We start from the raw sequence: 17,328 nt of genomic DNA on the forward strand, positions 1-17,328 counted from the left end.
GAGGTATGATTTGCTTACGATGTCATGTTAATTTTTCCTGTACAACAAAATGACTCAGTTATTCCTATATTCTTTTTTATATTCTTTTCCATTTTGGTTGATCATAGGATATCAAATATAGTTCTCTGTACTACACAGCATGACCTTTTTGTTTAGCCATTCTATATATAATGGTTTACATCTGCTAACCCAACCTCCCACTTCACCCCTCCCCCAACCCCCTTGGCAACCCCCTACCCCTTGGCAACCACAGCCTGTTCTCTATGTCCATGAGTCTGTTTCAGTTTTGTAAATAGGCTCATTTGTGTCATATTGTAACACCAAAAACATTTTGTACTGGGGTATAGCTAATTAAAAATGTTGTGATAATTTCAGGTAAACAGTGAAGGGACTCAGCCATACATATGCATGTATCCATTCTCCCCTCAAGCCCCCTCCCATCCAGGCTGTTGTGCCAAATTTTAGATTTCACATATGAGTGATATCCTATGGTATTTGTCTTTCTCTTTCTGACTTTCTTCACTTACTGTGATAATCTCTGGTTATATCCATATTGTGACAATGGTATTATTGTTACAATGGTATTATTTTGTTCTTTTTATGGCTGAGTAACACTTCAGTATATATATATATATCACATTTTCACATTTACATCTATTCATACTGACATATATTTACATATAAATATATGTAATGTGTGTAAATAAATATATTTACATACATTCATGTTTATATGTTGAATAATTGTATTTAAATATTATTCATATTTACATGTATGTGTATATATATATATCACATTTTCCTTATTCCTTCATCTGTTGGTGGACATTTCAGTCATTTCCACATCTTGGCTATTGTAAATAGCACTGCTCTGTGTCCTGGGTTTTCATTGGAAGGACTGATGCTAAAGCTGAAACTTCAATACTTTGGCCACATCATGCAGAGTTGACTCGTTGGAAAAGACCCTGATGCTGGGAGGGATTGGGGGCAGGAGGAGAAGGGGACGACAGAGGATGAGTTGGCAGGATGGCATCACCGACTCGATGGGCATGAGTTTGAGTAAACTCCAGGAGTTGGTGATGGACAGGGAGGCTTGGCGTGCTGTGATTCATGGGGTCACAAAGAGTCGGACATGACTGAGCGACTGAACTGAATTGAACTGATGAACATCAGAGTACATGTATCTTTTTGAATTATAGTTTTATCTGGTTGACTTTTTTTAAGTGTATACTATTGAAGCTCTGTTTCACTTTCTGAGAGTCCCCAGATTTAAAATGAAACGGTATACTTCCTTCCTTTACATCATGTTGGAGAAAAAATTGAAAAACCGTCTCTGTCCAAGTAACCAGCTGGTCTGCGAACGGATGAGAGTAAACAATATCTAACATCCAAAAACAAAAATATATTGAGTATTGTAAAATAAGTGGAGGGAAACTATTAGGAAGAAACTCAGAAGCTTGTAACAGCCAGTCTATAACAGTAAGAAGGTAAATACACCAGCCTCTGTCACTTTGACATCAATTGACTAATTGGCTCCAGGTTTTCTTGAGGTTTCTCTTAGTGTATTTATAACCACAAAAGCATTTATTTTGGTCCCAAGATAAAAAGGTTTTTACGCAATGGTGCATATTTCTAAGGTAACTATGTTTCCATTGTCAAAACTCCCATCAAAGAGGGGTAAAGGGGTGAACGCTACCTACCCCATTTATTTTGTTAGGCAACAGCTTTACCAAAGTATTGGTTTGGAACTTAACCTATTTTCTATTGCACAGTTGCTAGTTGAAAGAAGGAAAAATGCTTTTCAAATGATTTCATCTTTTTTGATATCATGAAGAAGGAAAATATCTTAGACACCAATGTCCTAGGACATTCTATTCTCTAACCTGGTACCCAGAACTCGTGCATGCTGATTAAATGCAAGGGAAGAGGCAGATGTCCAAAAGATAAGTGAATCCAGATGTTTTCCCTGCTTTTTATTAATGCCATGCTCCAGCTGTTCCATCTTTATACTGGTAAAGTCTCAATCAGTATAAAGGATGAAATAGCAGAAAGTAGAGGTGTTCTGGAACACTGAAGTGACAAAATAATATATTATACAAAATTGAAGATAACACCCAAAAACTAGGCCCAAAAATTTCTGCATATTGACACTTTTCAGAAGGAAATAGTTGCTGACCACTATCCTCCTACTGGAAAAACAAGACAACAGTCTCCATGACTCTATTAGCCAATTGGCAAATCCCCAATTGTCCTCAATTAAGACTATCCCCAAGAAAATACCAAAAGAAAGAGAGAGAAAATATGTGTGGGTTTTTTTTTTTTTTAAGCCTTTCTTTCTCACACACAAATGAAGTAGACCACAAGAATGAACAAAGTTTAACAATAGCAAAAACAAATTAAAAGTAGTACCAGCCTTCACTTTGCTGGAAGCTACATGCAGCTCAACGATGACAAGTAAGATGTTCATTCTTAGTCTAAAAAATGTTTTCCTGGGACAGCTGGAGGGCATGGCTCAGTCTGAACATCTGGTTTGATGTACCTAGACTCCTTGGAGCCATGGTCTGAAGTCCTGGTATGATTTAGTTAACTCTTTATCTTTTGCAGAACTAAACAGAATTCCCAACTTTTTAGTGTGTGATTCTTGAGAAGTTTGTGGGAAGATGTATCCACCCTGGCTCTGCTTGGAGATAAAAGATTTCAAAGGATTAAACTTGACACTTTAGCCCCAAGTTACTGACATTCTATTGTTTACTGCCACTGGAAAGCCATATTTGTTGTTTATGTAGGGTCTTTCATTTAAGGATTTCAAAGTACTCACTGACATGGTCTGATGGCAGAAATGAATAATGTTCATATTTGAAGGATGAGAAAGAAGAGACATCAGAATCCCACAGTAAGTTAAAGGAAATACAATAAAAAAGTCTGGCCCTTACATTGTAATGCACAGTCATTTTATATGATAGAGTTCTCTAGGGGGAGGATGAAAGTCAGATCAATGTGCATCTTGGACCTTAAATAAAAAATTGGTACAAGTGAAATTGTAACCAAACCCAGGCTCAGTTGCTCGCTGCTTATAAGCCAATAACTCAAAAGATAAATCTCGGTAGAAAGGAAAGCTGCTTTAATCAGAAAAGGTGGTAATCTGGAGAGATTGTGGTGGACTCATGACCAGAGACAAACTCCAAAGATTCTGCTCAGTCATGACGTTTTTTTTTTGTTTATTTGTTTTCTTTTGACTGTGCTGGGTCTTCACTGCAGCCCAATGACTTTCTCTAGTTGCAGTTCATGGGCTTTTCTTTTTCAGGAACATGGCCTCTAGAGCATGCAGTCTTAGGAGTTGCGGTGTTCAGGCTCAGTTGACCTGCAGCCTGTGGGCTCTTAGTTCTCCGAGTAAGAATCGAACCTGGGGAGGCGATCCTAAGATGGCGGAGGAATAGGACGGGGAGATCACTTTCTCCCCCACAAATTCATCAAAAAAACATTTGAACGCTGAGTAAATTCCACAAAACAACTTCTGAATGCCAGCAGAGGACATCAGGCACCCAGAAAAGCAGCCCATTTTCTTTGAATGGAGGTAGGAAAAATATAAAAGACAAAAAGAGACAAAAGAGGTAGGAACGCAGCTCCGACCCAGGAAGGGAGTCTTAAAAAAGAGAGAAGTTTCCAAACACCAGGAAACACTCTCACTGCTGAGTCTGTGGCGAGCCTTGGAACCACAGAGGGCAACATCAGTTCAGTTCAGTTCAGTTCAGTCTCTCAGCCGTGTCCAACTCTTTGCGACCCCATGAACTGCAGCACGCCAGGCCTCCCTGTCCATCACCAACTCCCAGAGTTCACTCAAACTCAAGTCCATCGAGTTGGTGATGCCATCCAGCCATCTCATCCTCTGTCGTCCCCTTTTCCTCCTGCTCCCAATCCCTCCCAGCATCAGAGTATTTTCCAATGAGTCAACTCTTCGCATGAGGTGGCCAAAGTACTGGAGTTTCAGCTTTAGCATCATTCCTTCCAAAGAAAGCCCAGGGCTGATCTCCTTCAGAATGGACTGGTTGGATCTCCTTGCAGTCCAAGGGACTCTCAAGAGTCTTCTCCAACACCACAGTTCAAAAGCATCAATTGTTTGGCGTTCAGCTTTCTTCACAGTCCAACTCTCACATCCATACATGACCACTGGAAAAACTGTAGCCTTGACTAGACGAACCTTTGTTGGCAAAGTAATGTCTCTGCTTTTGAATATGCTATCTAGGTTGGTCATAAATTTCCTTCCAAGGAGTTAGCATCTTTTAATTTCATGGCTGAAATCACCATCTGCAGTGATTTTGGAGCCCCCAAAAATAAAGTCTGACACTGTTTCCACTGTTTCCCCATCTATTTCCCATGAAGTGTTGGGACCAGATGCCATGATCTTAGTTTTTTGAATGTTGAGCTTTAAGCCAACTTTTTCACTCTCCTCTTTCACTTTCATAAAGAGGCTTTATAACTTGAAGGAAAAACAAATAAATAATTAAAACTCACAGATTATGTGCCCAATGGTAACTCCCCCAGTGGAGAAGCAGCACAGACCCCTGCATCCGCCACTAGCAAATGGGAGCTGGGCAGGGAGGCACTGGCTGCATTGCTTAGAGTAAGGACCAGGCCTAAATGCCCTGAGGGAAATCTGAAGGAACTAACTTGGGCTAGCAAACCAGACCGTGGGATAGCTACCACACGGAAAGCCCTAACCTAAGACACCATCAGGCCCACTCACAGAACAAAGGACTGAGCAGAGCTAGATGGCTGCAGACCATCCCCCTCCGGTGACAGACAACCAGAGCCGGAAGGGGGCAATCGCAGCCCCAGAGAGGCATTATCTACCAAACTGCAAGCAGGCTTCCTTGCTAAGACTTCTTGGGATTTTGGACGGTCAACATCCACCTTAGAAGGTGCACCGGTTGTACACCCAGAAAACTGAGCAGCAGGGACGGGGGAGACAATAATTCACAGCAACTGTGCTCACCAAACACCTGGTCACCTGAGCTTCTCAGACCTGGGAAAAGCACAAAACGCAGGCCCAAGAAGTCTGCGCCTCTGAGGACTACCTGAGTACTTGAACCTGAACAGCTTAGACCTGAGAAGTGCATACAACCCAGGGCTGGCCTCAGACAGTTCCCAGCAGAGCAACATAGAGCCTAAGCAGTGTTCACAGGGAAAGCACACACGCCGTCAGTGGGGCCAAACACAGTGTGGCTGAGACACTGCGAACACACGCCACTGTTATTTGTTTGCAGCGTCCCTCCCTCCCCACAGCACGACTGAACAAATGAGCCTAAAAAAGTGTCCACCACTGGCCCCTTGTGTCAGGGTGGAACTTAGACACTGAAGAGACCAGCAAACAGAAGAAGCTAAAACAGAGGGAACCTCCTTGGAAGTGACAGGTGCAATGGATTAAAACCCTGTAGTTAGTACCAACTACACAGGAAGGAGCCTATAGATCTTGAGAAATATAAGCCGGATCAAGGAAGTATCCAAAAATGAACTGACCCCACACTGCCCACAACAACACCAGAGAAAGCCCTAGACATATTTTTACTATTTTGACTATCATTCTTTATTTTTTTTAATTAAAAAAAAATTTTTAAGCCCTCTATTACTCCTTTAATTTTCATTTTTATAACCTCCTATTAGTTTGCAAAAAAAAGAGAGATCTTATTTTTAAAGCAAACTTCATATATATATATTTTATAATTTTGTGACTTTTTTTTTCCTTTAATATTGTATTTTTGAAAATCCAATCTCTACTCTAGATTTTTAATCTTTGCTTTTTGGTATTTGTTATCAATTTTGTACCTTTAAGAACCCAATCTTCAGTACCCATTTTTACTTGGGAGAGAGATTACTGGCTTGACTGCTCTCTCCCCCTTTGGACTCTCCTTTTTCTCCACCAGTTCACCTCTATCTCCTCCCTCCCCCTTCTCTTCTCTACCCAACTCTGTGACTCTCTTTCTGTGTTCCAGACAGTGGAGAACACTTAGGGAACTGATTACTGGCTGGATCTGTCTCTTTCCTTTTGATTCCCCGCTTTATCCTCCTGGCCACCTGTGTCTCCTTCCTCCCTCTTCTCTTCTCTGTATAACTCCATGAACATCTCTGAGCAATCCAGACTGTGGAGCACACATAAGGAAGTGATTACTGGCTAGCTTGCTCTCTCCTCTTTTGATTCCACCTCATCTCATTCGGGTCACCTCTATCTCCCTCCTCCCTCTTCTCTTCTCCATATAACTCTGTGAACCTCTCTAGGTGTCCCTCAATGTGGAGAAACTCTTCATCTTTAACCTGGATATTTTATCAATGATGCCGTATAGATGGAGAAGTCTTGAGGCTATTGTAAAAATAAGACTGAAAACCAGAAGCAGGAGGCTTAAGTCCAAATCCTGAGAACACCAGAGAACTCCTGATTCCAGGGAACATTAATTGACAGGAGCTCATCAAACGCCTCCATACCCACACTGAAACCAAGCACCACCCAAGGGCCAACAAGTTCCAGAGCAATACATACCACACAAATTTTCAAGCAATACAGGAACACGGCCCTGAGCTTCAATATACAGGCTGCCCAAAGTCACTCCAAACCCATTGGTATCTCATAACTCATTACTGGACACTTCATTGCACTCAAAAGAGAAGAAATCCAGCTCCACCCACAAGAACACCAACACAAGCTTCCCTAACCAGGAAACCTTGACAAGCCACCCATACAACCTCGCCCACAGCAAGGAAACTCCACAATAAAGAGAACTCCACAAACTGCCAGAATACAGAAAGGCCACCCCAAGCACAGCAATATAAACAAGACGGAGAGACAGAGGAATACCCATCAGGCAAAGGAACAGGATAAATGCCCACCAAACCAAACAAAAGAGGAAGAGATAGGGAATCTACCTGATAAAGAATTCCAAATAATGATTGTGAAAATGATCCAAAGTCTTGAAAACAAAATGGAATCACAGATAAGTAGCCTAGAGACAAGGATTGAGAAGATGCAGAAAGGTTTAACAAAGACCTAGAAGAAATTTTTAAAAGTCAATATATAATGAATAATGCAATAAATTAGATCAAAAACACTCTGGAGGGAACAAATAGTAGAATAACAGAGGCAGAAGATAGGATTAGTGAGGTAGAAGATAGAATGGTAGAAATAAATGAATCAGAGAGGAAAAAAGAAAAATGGAATAAAAGAATGAGGACAATCTCAGAGACCTCTGGGACAATGTTAAATGCCCCAACATTCAAATCATAGGAGTCCCAGAAGAAGAAGACAAAAAGAAAGACCATGAGAAAATACTTGAGGAGATAATAGTTGAAAACTTCCCCAAAATGGGGAAAGAAATTATCGCCCAAGTCCAAGAAACCCAGAGAGTCCCAAACAGGATAAATCCAAGGCAAAACACCCCAAGACACATATTAATCAAATTAACAAAGATCAAACACAAAGAACAAATATTAAAAGCAGCAAGGGAAAAACAACGAATAACACACAAGTGGATTCCCATAAGGATAACAGCTGATCTTTCAATAGAAACTCTTCAGGCCAGGAGGGAATGGCCAGACATACTTAAAGTGATGAAAGAAAATAACCTACAGCCCAGATTACTGTACCCAGCAAGGATCTCATTCAAATATGAAGGAGAAATCAAAAGCTTTATAGACAAGCAAAAGCTGAGAGAATTCAGTACCACCAAACCAGCTCTCCATCAAATGCTAAAGGATCTCCTCTAGACAGGAAACACAAAAAGGGTGTATAAACTCAAACCAAAAACAATAAAGTAAATAGCAATGGGATCATACTTATCAATAATTACCTTAAACGTAAATGGGTTGAATGCCCCAACCAAAAGACAAAGACTGGCTGAATGGATACAAAAACAAGACCCCTATATATGTTGTCTACAAGAGACCCACCTCAAAACAGGGGACACATACAGACTGAAAGTGAAGGGCTGGAAAAAGATATTCCACGCAAATAGAGACCAAAAGAAAGCAGGAGTAGCAATACTCATATCAGATAAAATAGACTTTAAAACAAAGGCTGTGAAAAAAGACAAAGAAGGACACTACATAATGATCAAAAGATCAATCCAAGAAGAAGATATAACAATTATAAATATATGTGCACCGAACATAGGAGCACTGCAATATGTAAGACAAATGCTAACAAGTGTGAAAGGGGAAATTAACAATAACACAATAATAGTGGGAGATTTTAATACCCCACTCACACCTATGGATAGATCACTAAACAGAAAATTAAGAAGGAAAGACAAACTTTAAATGATACAATAGACCAGTTAGGCCTAATTGATATCTATAAGACATTTCACCCCAAACAATGAATTTCACCTTTTTCTCAAGAACATATGGAACTTTCTCCAGGATAGATCACATCCTGGGCCATAAATCTAGCCTTGGTAAATTCAAAAAAATTGAAATCATCCAAGCATCTTTTCTGACCACAATGCAGTAAGATTAGATCTCAGTTACAGGAGAAAAGCAATTAAAAATTCCAACATAAGGAGGCTGAACAACATGCTGCTGAATAACCAACAAATCACAGAAGAAATCAAAAAAGAAATCAAAATATGCATAGAAATGAATGAAAATGAAAACACAACAACCCAAAACCTGTGGGACACTGTAAAAGCAGTCCTAAGGGGAAGGTTCATAGCAATATAGGCATACCTCAAGAAACAAGAAAAAAGTCAAATAAATAACCTAACTTTACACCTAAAGCAACTAGAAAAGGAAGAAATGAAGAACCCCAGGGTTAGTAGAAGGAAAGAAATTTTAAAAATTAGGGCAGAAATAAATGCAAAAGAAACAAAAGAGATCATAGCAAAAATCAACAAAGCCAAAAGCTCGTTCTTTGAAAGGATAAATAAAATTGACAGACCACTAGCCAGACTCATCAAGAAACAAAGGGAGAAAAATCAAATCAATAAAATTAGAAATGAAAATGGAGATCACAACAGACAACACAGAAATACAAAGGATAATAAGAGACTACTATCAGCAATTATATGCCAATAAAATGGACAACTTGGAAGAAATGGACAAATTCTTAGAAAAGTACAACTGTCCAAAACTGAACCAGGAAGAAATAGAAAATCTTAACAGACCCATCAGAAGCATGGAAATGTAAACTGTAATCAAAAATCTTCCAGCAAACAAAAGCCCAGGTCCAGACAGCTTCACAGCTGAATTCTACCAAAAATTTAGAGAAGAGCTAACACCTATCCTACTCAAACTCTTTTGGAAAATTGCAGAAGAAGGTAAACTTTCAAACTCATTCTATGAGGCCACCATCACCCTAATACCAAAACCTGACAAAGATGCCACAAAAAAAGAAAACTACAGGCCAATATCACTGATGAACATAGATGCAAAAATCTTTAACAAAACTCTAGCAATCAGAATCCAACAACACATTAAATAGATCATCCATCATGACCAAGTGGGCTTTATCCCAGGGATGCAAAGATTCTTCAATATCCACAAATCAATCAATGTGATATACCACATTAACAAATTGGAAAATAAAAGCCATATGATTATCTCAATAAATGCAGAGAAAGCCTTTGACAAAATCCATTTATGATTTAAAAAAACCCTCTAGAAAGCAGGAATAGAAGGAACATACCTCAACATAATAAAAGCTATATACGACAAACCCACAGCAAACATTATCTTCAATGGTGAAAAATTGAAAGCATTCCCCAAAAGTCAGGAACAAGACAAGGGTGCCCACTTTCACTATTACTATTCAACATAGTTTTGGAAGTTTTGGCCACAGCAATCAGAGCAGAAAAAGAAATAAAAGGAATCCAGATTGGAAAAGAAGAAGTAAAATTCTCACTGTTTGCAGATGACATGATCCTCTACATAGAAAACCCTAAAGACTCCACCAGAAAATTACTAGAGCTAATCAATGAATATAGTAAAGTTGCAGGATATAAAATCAACACACAGAAATCCCTTGCATTCCTACACACTAATAATGAGAAAATAGAAAGAAATTAAGGAAACAATTCCATTCACCATTGCAATGAAAAAAATAAAATACTTAGGAATATATCTACCTAAAGAAATAAAAGACCTATATATAGAAAACTATAAAACACTGGTGAAAGAAATCAAAGAGGACACTAATAGATGGAGAAATATACCACGTTCATGGATCGGAAGAATCAACATAGTGAAAATGAGTATACTACCCAAAGCAATCTATAGATTCAATGCAATCCCTATCAAGCTACCAATGGTATTTTTCACAGAGCTAAAACAAATAAGTTCACAATTTGTATGGAAATACAAAAAACCTCGAATAGCAAAAGCAATCTTGACAAAGAAGAATGGAACCGGAGGAATCAACCTGCCTGACTTCAGGCTCTACTACAAAGCCACAGTCATCAAGACAGTATGATACTGGCACAAAGACAGAAATATAGATCAATGGAACAAAATAGAAAGCCCAGGGATAAATCCACGCACCTATGGACACTTTATCTTTGACAAAGGAGGCAAGAATATACAATGGAGAAAAGACAATCTCTTTAACAAGTGGTGCTGGGAAAACTGGTTAATCACTTGTAAAAGAATGAAACTAGAACACTTTCTAACACCATACACAAAAATAAACTCAAAATGGGTTAAAGATCTAAACGTAAGACCAGAAACTATAAAACTCCTAGAGGATAATATAGGCAAAACACTCTCCGACATAAATCACAGCAGGATCCTCTATGAACCACCTCCCAGAATATTGGAAATAAAAGCAAAAATAAACAAATGGGACCTAATTAAACTTAAAAGCTTCTGCACAACAAAGGAAACTATAAGCAAGGTGAAAAAACAACCTTCAGAATAGGAAAAAATAATAGCAAATGAAGCAACTGACAAAGAATTAATCTCAAAAATATGCAAGCAACTCCTGGAGCTCAACTCCAGAAAAATAAAGACCCAATCAAAAAATGGGTCAAAGAACTAAACAGTCATTTCTCCGAAGAAGACATACAGATGGCCAACAAACACATGAAAAGATGCTCAACATCATTCATTATCAGAGAAATGCAAATCAAAACCACAATGAGGTACCATGTCATGCCAGTCAGAATGGCTTCTATCCAAAAGTCTACAAGCAATAAATGCTGGAGAGGGTGTGGAGAAAGGGAACCCTCTTACACTGCTGGTGGGAATGCAAACTAGTACAGCCACTATGGAGAACAGTGTGGAGATTCCTTAAAAAACTGGAAATAGAACTGGCATATGACCTAGCAATCCCACTGCTGGGCATACACACCAAGTAAACCAGAATTGAAAGGGACACATGTACCCCAATGTTCATCGCAGCACTGCTTATAATAGCCAGGACATAGAAGCAACCTAGATGTCCATCAGCAGATGAATGGATAAGAAAGCTGTGGTACATATACACGATGGAATATTACTCAGCCATTAAAAAGAATACATTTGAATCAGTTCTAATGAGGTGGATGAAACTGGAGCCTATTATACAGAGTGAAGTAAGCCAGAAAGAAAAACACCAATACAGTATACTAATGCATATATATGGAATTTAGAAAGATGGTAATGATAACCCTGTATGCGAGACAGCAAAAGAGACACAGATGTATAGAACAGTCTTTTGGACTCTGTGGGAGAGGGCGAGGGTGGGATGATTGGGCAGAATGACATTGAAACATGTATAATATCATATGTGAAATGAATCGCCAGTCCAGGTTCTATGCATGATACAGGATGCTCGGGGCTGGTGCACTGGAATGACCCAGAGGGATGGTATAGGGAGGGAGGTGGGAGTGGGGTTCAGAATGGGGAACACGTGTACACCCGTGGTGGATTCATGTTGATGTATGGCAAAACCAATACAATATTGTAAAATAATTAGCCTCCAATTAAAATAAAGAAATTTATATTTAAAAAAATAAAAAAGAGTTGAACCTGAGTCCCCTGCATTGGAAGGTAGATTCTTAACCACTGGACCACTGGGAAAGTCCTACCATGACACTTTTTAAAGGGAAAATGGGGAGGACAAATCTCAGCAAATCATGGAGGCAGGAGGTTGGGTTCTGCATCATTCTCCATTGAATGTAGACTGACTCTTTCCTGAGTTGTTTTCTAAGATTATGGCATCCTGTCCCATCACTTCATGGCAAATAGATGGAGAAGCAGTGGAAACAGTGGCTGATTTAATTTTGGAGGGCTCCAAACTCACTGCAGATGGTGATTGCAGCCATGAAATAAAGAGATGCTTACTCCTTGAAAGAAAAGTTATGAGCAACCTAGACAGCATATTAAAAAGCAGAGACATTACTTTGCTAAAAAAGGTCCATCTAGTCAAGGCTATGGTTTTTCCAGTGGTCATGTATGGATGTGAGAGTTGGACTGTAAAGAAAGCTGAGTGCCAAAGAATCGATGCTTTTGAACTGTGGTGTTGCAGAAGACTCTTGAGAGTCCCTTGGACTGCGAGGAGATCCAACCAGTCCATCCTAAATGAGATCAGTCCTGAGTGTTCTTTGGAAGGACTGACGTTGAAGCTGAAACTCTAATACTTCAGCCACCTGATGCGAAGAGCTGACTCATTGGAAAAGAGCCTGATGCTGGGAAAGATTGAGGGCAGGAGGAGAAGGGGATGACAGAGGATGAGATGATTGGATGGCATCACCAACTCAATGGACATGAGTTTGAGTAAACTCTGGGAGTTGTTGATGGACAGGAAGGCCTGGCTTGCTGCAGTCCATGGGGTGGCAGAGTCAGACACAACTGAACGACTGAACTGAACTAAATGTCTGATCCCAGACTCCATTCCTTCCCTATGACTGGGATTAGCAGAGGCAAACTCTTATATGTAGAAAAAGAAATAACAAGGTCCCACTGGAGAGTACAGGGAATTATATTCAATATCCTGTGGTAAACCATAATGGCCAAGAATATGAAAATGAATATATTTTTATATTTACGAATACATAAGTGAGTCACTTTATTGTACAGCAGAAATTACACACATCATTGTAAATCAACTATACTTCAATAAAGTTAAAAAAAAACAAAGGCAAACTCCAAAATTTTCCAGTTGTGAGTGTAATTTTCAGTCAAAATAATAATAGATTTTATATAACTGCATTTATAAGATATGCATATAGGAATTCCACAGTATATAGGAAAGGAAAGAAACTAAAAGGAGCTGGGAAAAATACCAAAAATAAGGCGGAGGGGCCTTGATGTCTGAATAATCTGGAAAGAGCAAGCCAGCAGAATTTCCTTCACTTGCATTATTCTCTTTAATACAACACACCCTCCATTCGCCTACCCATTCAGCCATTCTGTTACACAATCAGTTTGCCCTTTTTTGTTTTTGGCTGCACCACACAACTTGTGGGACCTTAGTTCTCCCACCAGGGACTGAACCCCAGCCCTCAGCAGTAAAAGCCCGAGTCCTTACCACTAGACTGCCAGGCCATTCCCTCTGTTATGCATTCACTATACATTGAAGTATTTACTATGTGGCAAATGCTACTGCTGCTAAGTCGCTTCAGTCGTGTCCGACTCTGTGCGACCCCATAGATGGCAGCCCACCAGGCTCCCCCGTCCCTGGGATTCTCCAGGCAAGAACACTGGAGTGGGTTGCCATTTCCTTCTCCAATGTAGGAAAGTGAACAGTGAAAGTGAAGTCGCTCAGTCGTGTCCGACTCCTAGCGACCCCATGGACTGCAGCCTACCAGTCTCTTCCGTCCATGGGATTTGCCAGGCAAGAGTACTGGAGTGCTAAGGATACCCAAAACAGTAAGTCAGATCCTTACAAATGGTTTCAGAGTCTAGTGGAGACAGACAGATGTGTATACAAGTAGTTGGGAGGCAGAAGGATGGATGACACAATAAACTGTTTAACTACTATTTAAAGACAGCTAATGTGAGATATAATTCCCTTTACTTCCCAGAGTATTCTGCCCATATCAACTATTCAGGAAGATTTTTTTCCCCAAAATCAGATTTTAATAATGATAGCTATTAGCATATAATCTTCTTATAGTAATCTGCATATAATCCACTGTTATTCTCATCCATCACAGAGGGTGGCTGAAAAGATTAAGTGAGTTATTTTACATAAAGCAGTTAGCATGGTGCGTGTACCCACAATCCTTAAGGAAATCAATCCTGAATATTCATTGGAAGGACTGATGCTGAAGCTGAAATTCCAATACTTTGGCCACCTGATGCGAACAGCCAACTCATTAAAGAAGACCTTGATGCTGGGAAAGATTGAAGGCAGGAGGAGAAGGGGACAACAGAGGATGGTTGGATGGCATCACCGACTCAATGAACATGAGTTTGAGTAAGCTCTGGGAGTTGGTGAAAGACAGGGAAGCCTGGCGTGTTGCAGTCCATGGGGTCGCAAAAGTCAGACATGATTGAACAACTCAACAACTGCACCCATAAAGAAAGCACTCACTAGCATTGTTATTTTAATTATCATAATAGGGGACTTCCCTGGTGGTCCAATGGTTGAGAGTCCTCCTTGCAAACAGGGGATATAGGTTTGATCCCCGGTCAGGTAACTAAGACCCCAAGTTTCCGAGAGCAACCATGCCCATGCACCCCGAACACTGAGCCTGTGTGCCACAATGATCAGTTGTTGTGCCACAACTAGTCTATCAATGCACCACAATGAAAAAGCCCACACAACACAATGAAGTTCCCATATGCTGCAACTAAGACTCAATGCAGCCAAGGCAGCCAAATAAACAAATAAATATTTTAAAAATAATTATCATCATAATAATAACATAACTAGTACATCATGATAATAACACAATCATATTATTACTATAATGCTATCATTAAGTATAGAAAAATTATGTCCCAACCATCCTAACAATGGGGAAAGGTCAGTGGGAATGAGGAGGCAGACAAAGTCTAGGCTCATGTATACAATCAAAAAGGGTCCTCAGATAAGCTGTAAATGTTTGATTTACTCAACCTCTATCCAGGTTCAAGGTCACATAAGTCTGAACTTCAGCTGTTCTGAAAGGTAAATGAAATAAACAAGTCACTTTAAAAGCATTTCAAGAGACCTCCTGACAGGTGTGTGTTAGTCGCTCAGTCATGTCTGACTCTGTGACCCCATGAACTATAGCCAACCAGGTTCCTCTGCCCATGGGATTTCCCAGGAAAGAATAATGGAGTGGGTAGCCATTCCCTTCTCCAGAGGATCTTCCCAACACAGGGACTGAACCTGGGTCTCCTGCATTGCAGGCAGATTCTTTACTATCTGAACCACCAGAGAATCCCTCTCCTGACAGATACCTCCATAGCATACTGATTATAGGTTCTTCATAGTCCCCTATTGAGAAACTCATCTTGAATATCCTTGGAAAAATCAAATACTTCTCTGAAGCACTGGTCTTCAGCCAGCAGAATATTTTGCTCCCACTCTCCCAGAAAATATTTGCAATGTCTGAAGATATTTTTAATGGTCACAACAGGGTAAGAGAGGGTGGGGAGTAAAGGAGTGCTACTTGTACCTAGTAGATAAAGGGCAGAGATGCTCTACAGATCCTACAACAGCATCATCTGGCTCAAAAATGCCATACTGTTAAAGTTGAGAAATCTTGCCATAAACAAACACATAATTATTTAGACCTACTTAGTTAGCCATTCCCATACGTTGTCTTTTTCATCTAATTTCAAACTATGGTGCAAATAACTGAGATATATCTTCCTTAAACAAGGATAAATGAGGTGAGGTGGGCTGGAGAAAAGGTAATGAGCAACAAGATAGTTAGAGGTAAGGGAGAAGAAGGAAGGCATATAAGAGATATGAAATTTTCCCTATTCCATATTTTCTTGTTGTTTAGTCACTTACTTGTATCTCACTCTTTTAAGACCCTGTGAACTGTAGCCCACCAGACTCCTCTGTCCATGAGATTTCTCAGGCAAGAATACTGGAGTGGTTTGCCATTTCTTTCTCCAGGGGATCTTCCCAGCCCAGGGATCAAATCCACATCTCCTGCATCGGCAGGCAGATTTTTTGTTACTGAGCCACCAGGGATACCCATTTCATATTTTACCCAAGGCCAATCTCAATGCCTTTCCTTGCAACAAACATTTTTATTAAAATAGTTGGAAGGTACACATACCAGGAGCTCCATAAATTCCCACTGTATAATTGACTTCAGTTATAAGTCCAGATTGCATTTTGTCATGCCTCTGAGGAAAATCAAACTAGAGTTTAGAAGATTCAAGAGTTTAGCAAATGATTTAACAACATATTTTTAGCACCTATTATAAGTCAGGCAACGTTCTAGATGCTTGAGAAACATCAGTAAAGAAAACAAAAGATACCTAACCTGAGGGCCCAAATTCAATGAAATTTTGAGGAAAAGACCAAAAATTCTTGAGTTGGAATGTTTCTACTTATGGCATATTTTCCCAACCTATTTCTCTTACTTGATTAAATAAGAGAAATGAGTTTTAGGAGAGCTTTTATCTACATTAGAAATTAATCTATTTCCAAGGCAATGAAGCAAAATAGATGACATTAGTAAGCCAGTATCCTGCAGATTGTTGTTTAAGAAATTAAAATTTATGGTGTGTAAAAAACCAACATGAGGGAGACATCCAAGCTGGGTGTATTGCTCTGGTTCAGGTAAAAATGGAGTGGAAGATGGAAAGATTTTTACTATGATTTGCCCTGCTTTAGCAGGAAGGCTTTAAAAAAAAAAAATCTTTATTTTTAATTGGAGGATAATTGCTTTACAATATTGTGTTGGTTTCTGCCATACATCAACATGAATCAGCCATTAGGTTTACATATGTCCCCTCCCCTCTTGAACCTCCCTTTCACCTCCTACCCCATCCCACCCCTCTAGGTTGTCACAGAGCACCAGAGTTGAGCTCCTTGTGTCATACGGTAAATTTCCATTGCCTATCTACTTTACATATGCTAATATAAATGTTTCAATGCTACTCTCTCAATTCGTCATATCCTCTCCTTCCCCTACTGTGTCCCTAAGTCTGTTCTCTGTGTATGCGTCTCCATTGCTGCCCTGCAGATAGGTTCATGAATATCGTCTTTCTAGATTCCATATATATGCATTAATTTGTTTTTGTCTTCCTGATTTACTTCACACTGTATATAGGAGGAAGGCTTTTGTAACAAGACAACTGGCAACTTTTGAAATAGTCTGCTATGATGGTGTTAATAACAAAAACCGTTTAAGTATTTAGTTTGGGTGTGGCTTACACTTGAGAGTGCAGAGCTATTTACACTGAAATCTCCCT

The sequence above is a fragment of the Bos mutus genome, chromosome 8 (genome assembly GCF_027580195.1).
Source record: "Bos mutus isolate GX-2022 chromosome 8, NWIPB_WYAK_1.1, whole genome shotgun sequence".
Taxonomy (NCBI): domain Eukaryota; kingdom Metazoa; phylum Chordata; class Mammalia; order Artiodactyla; family Bovidae; genus Bos; species Bos mutus.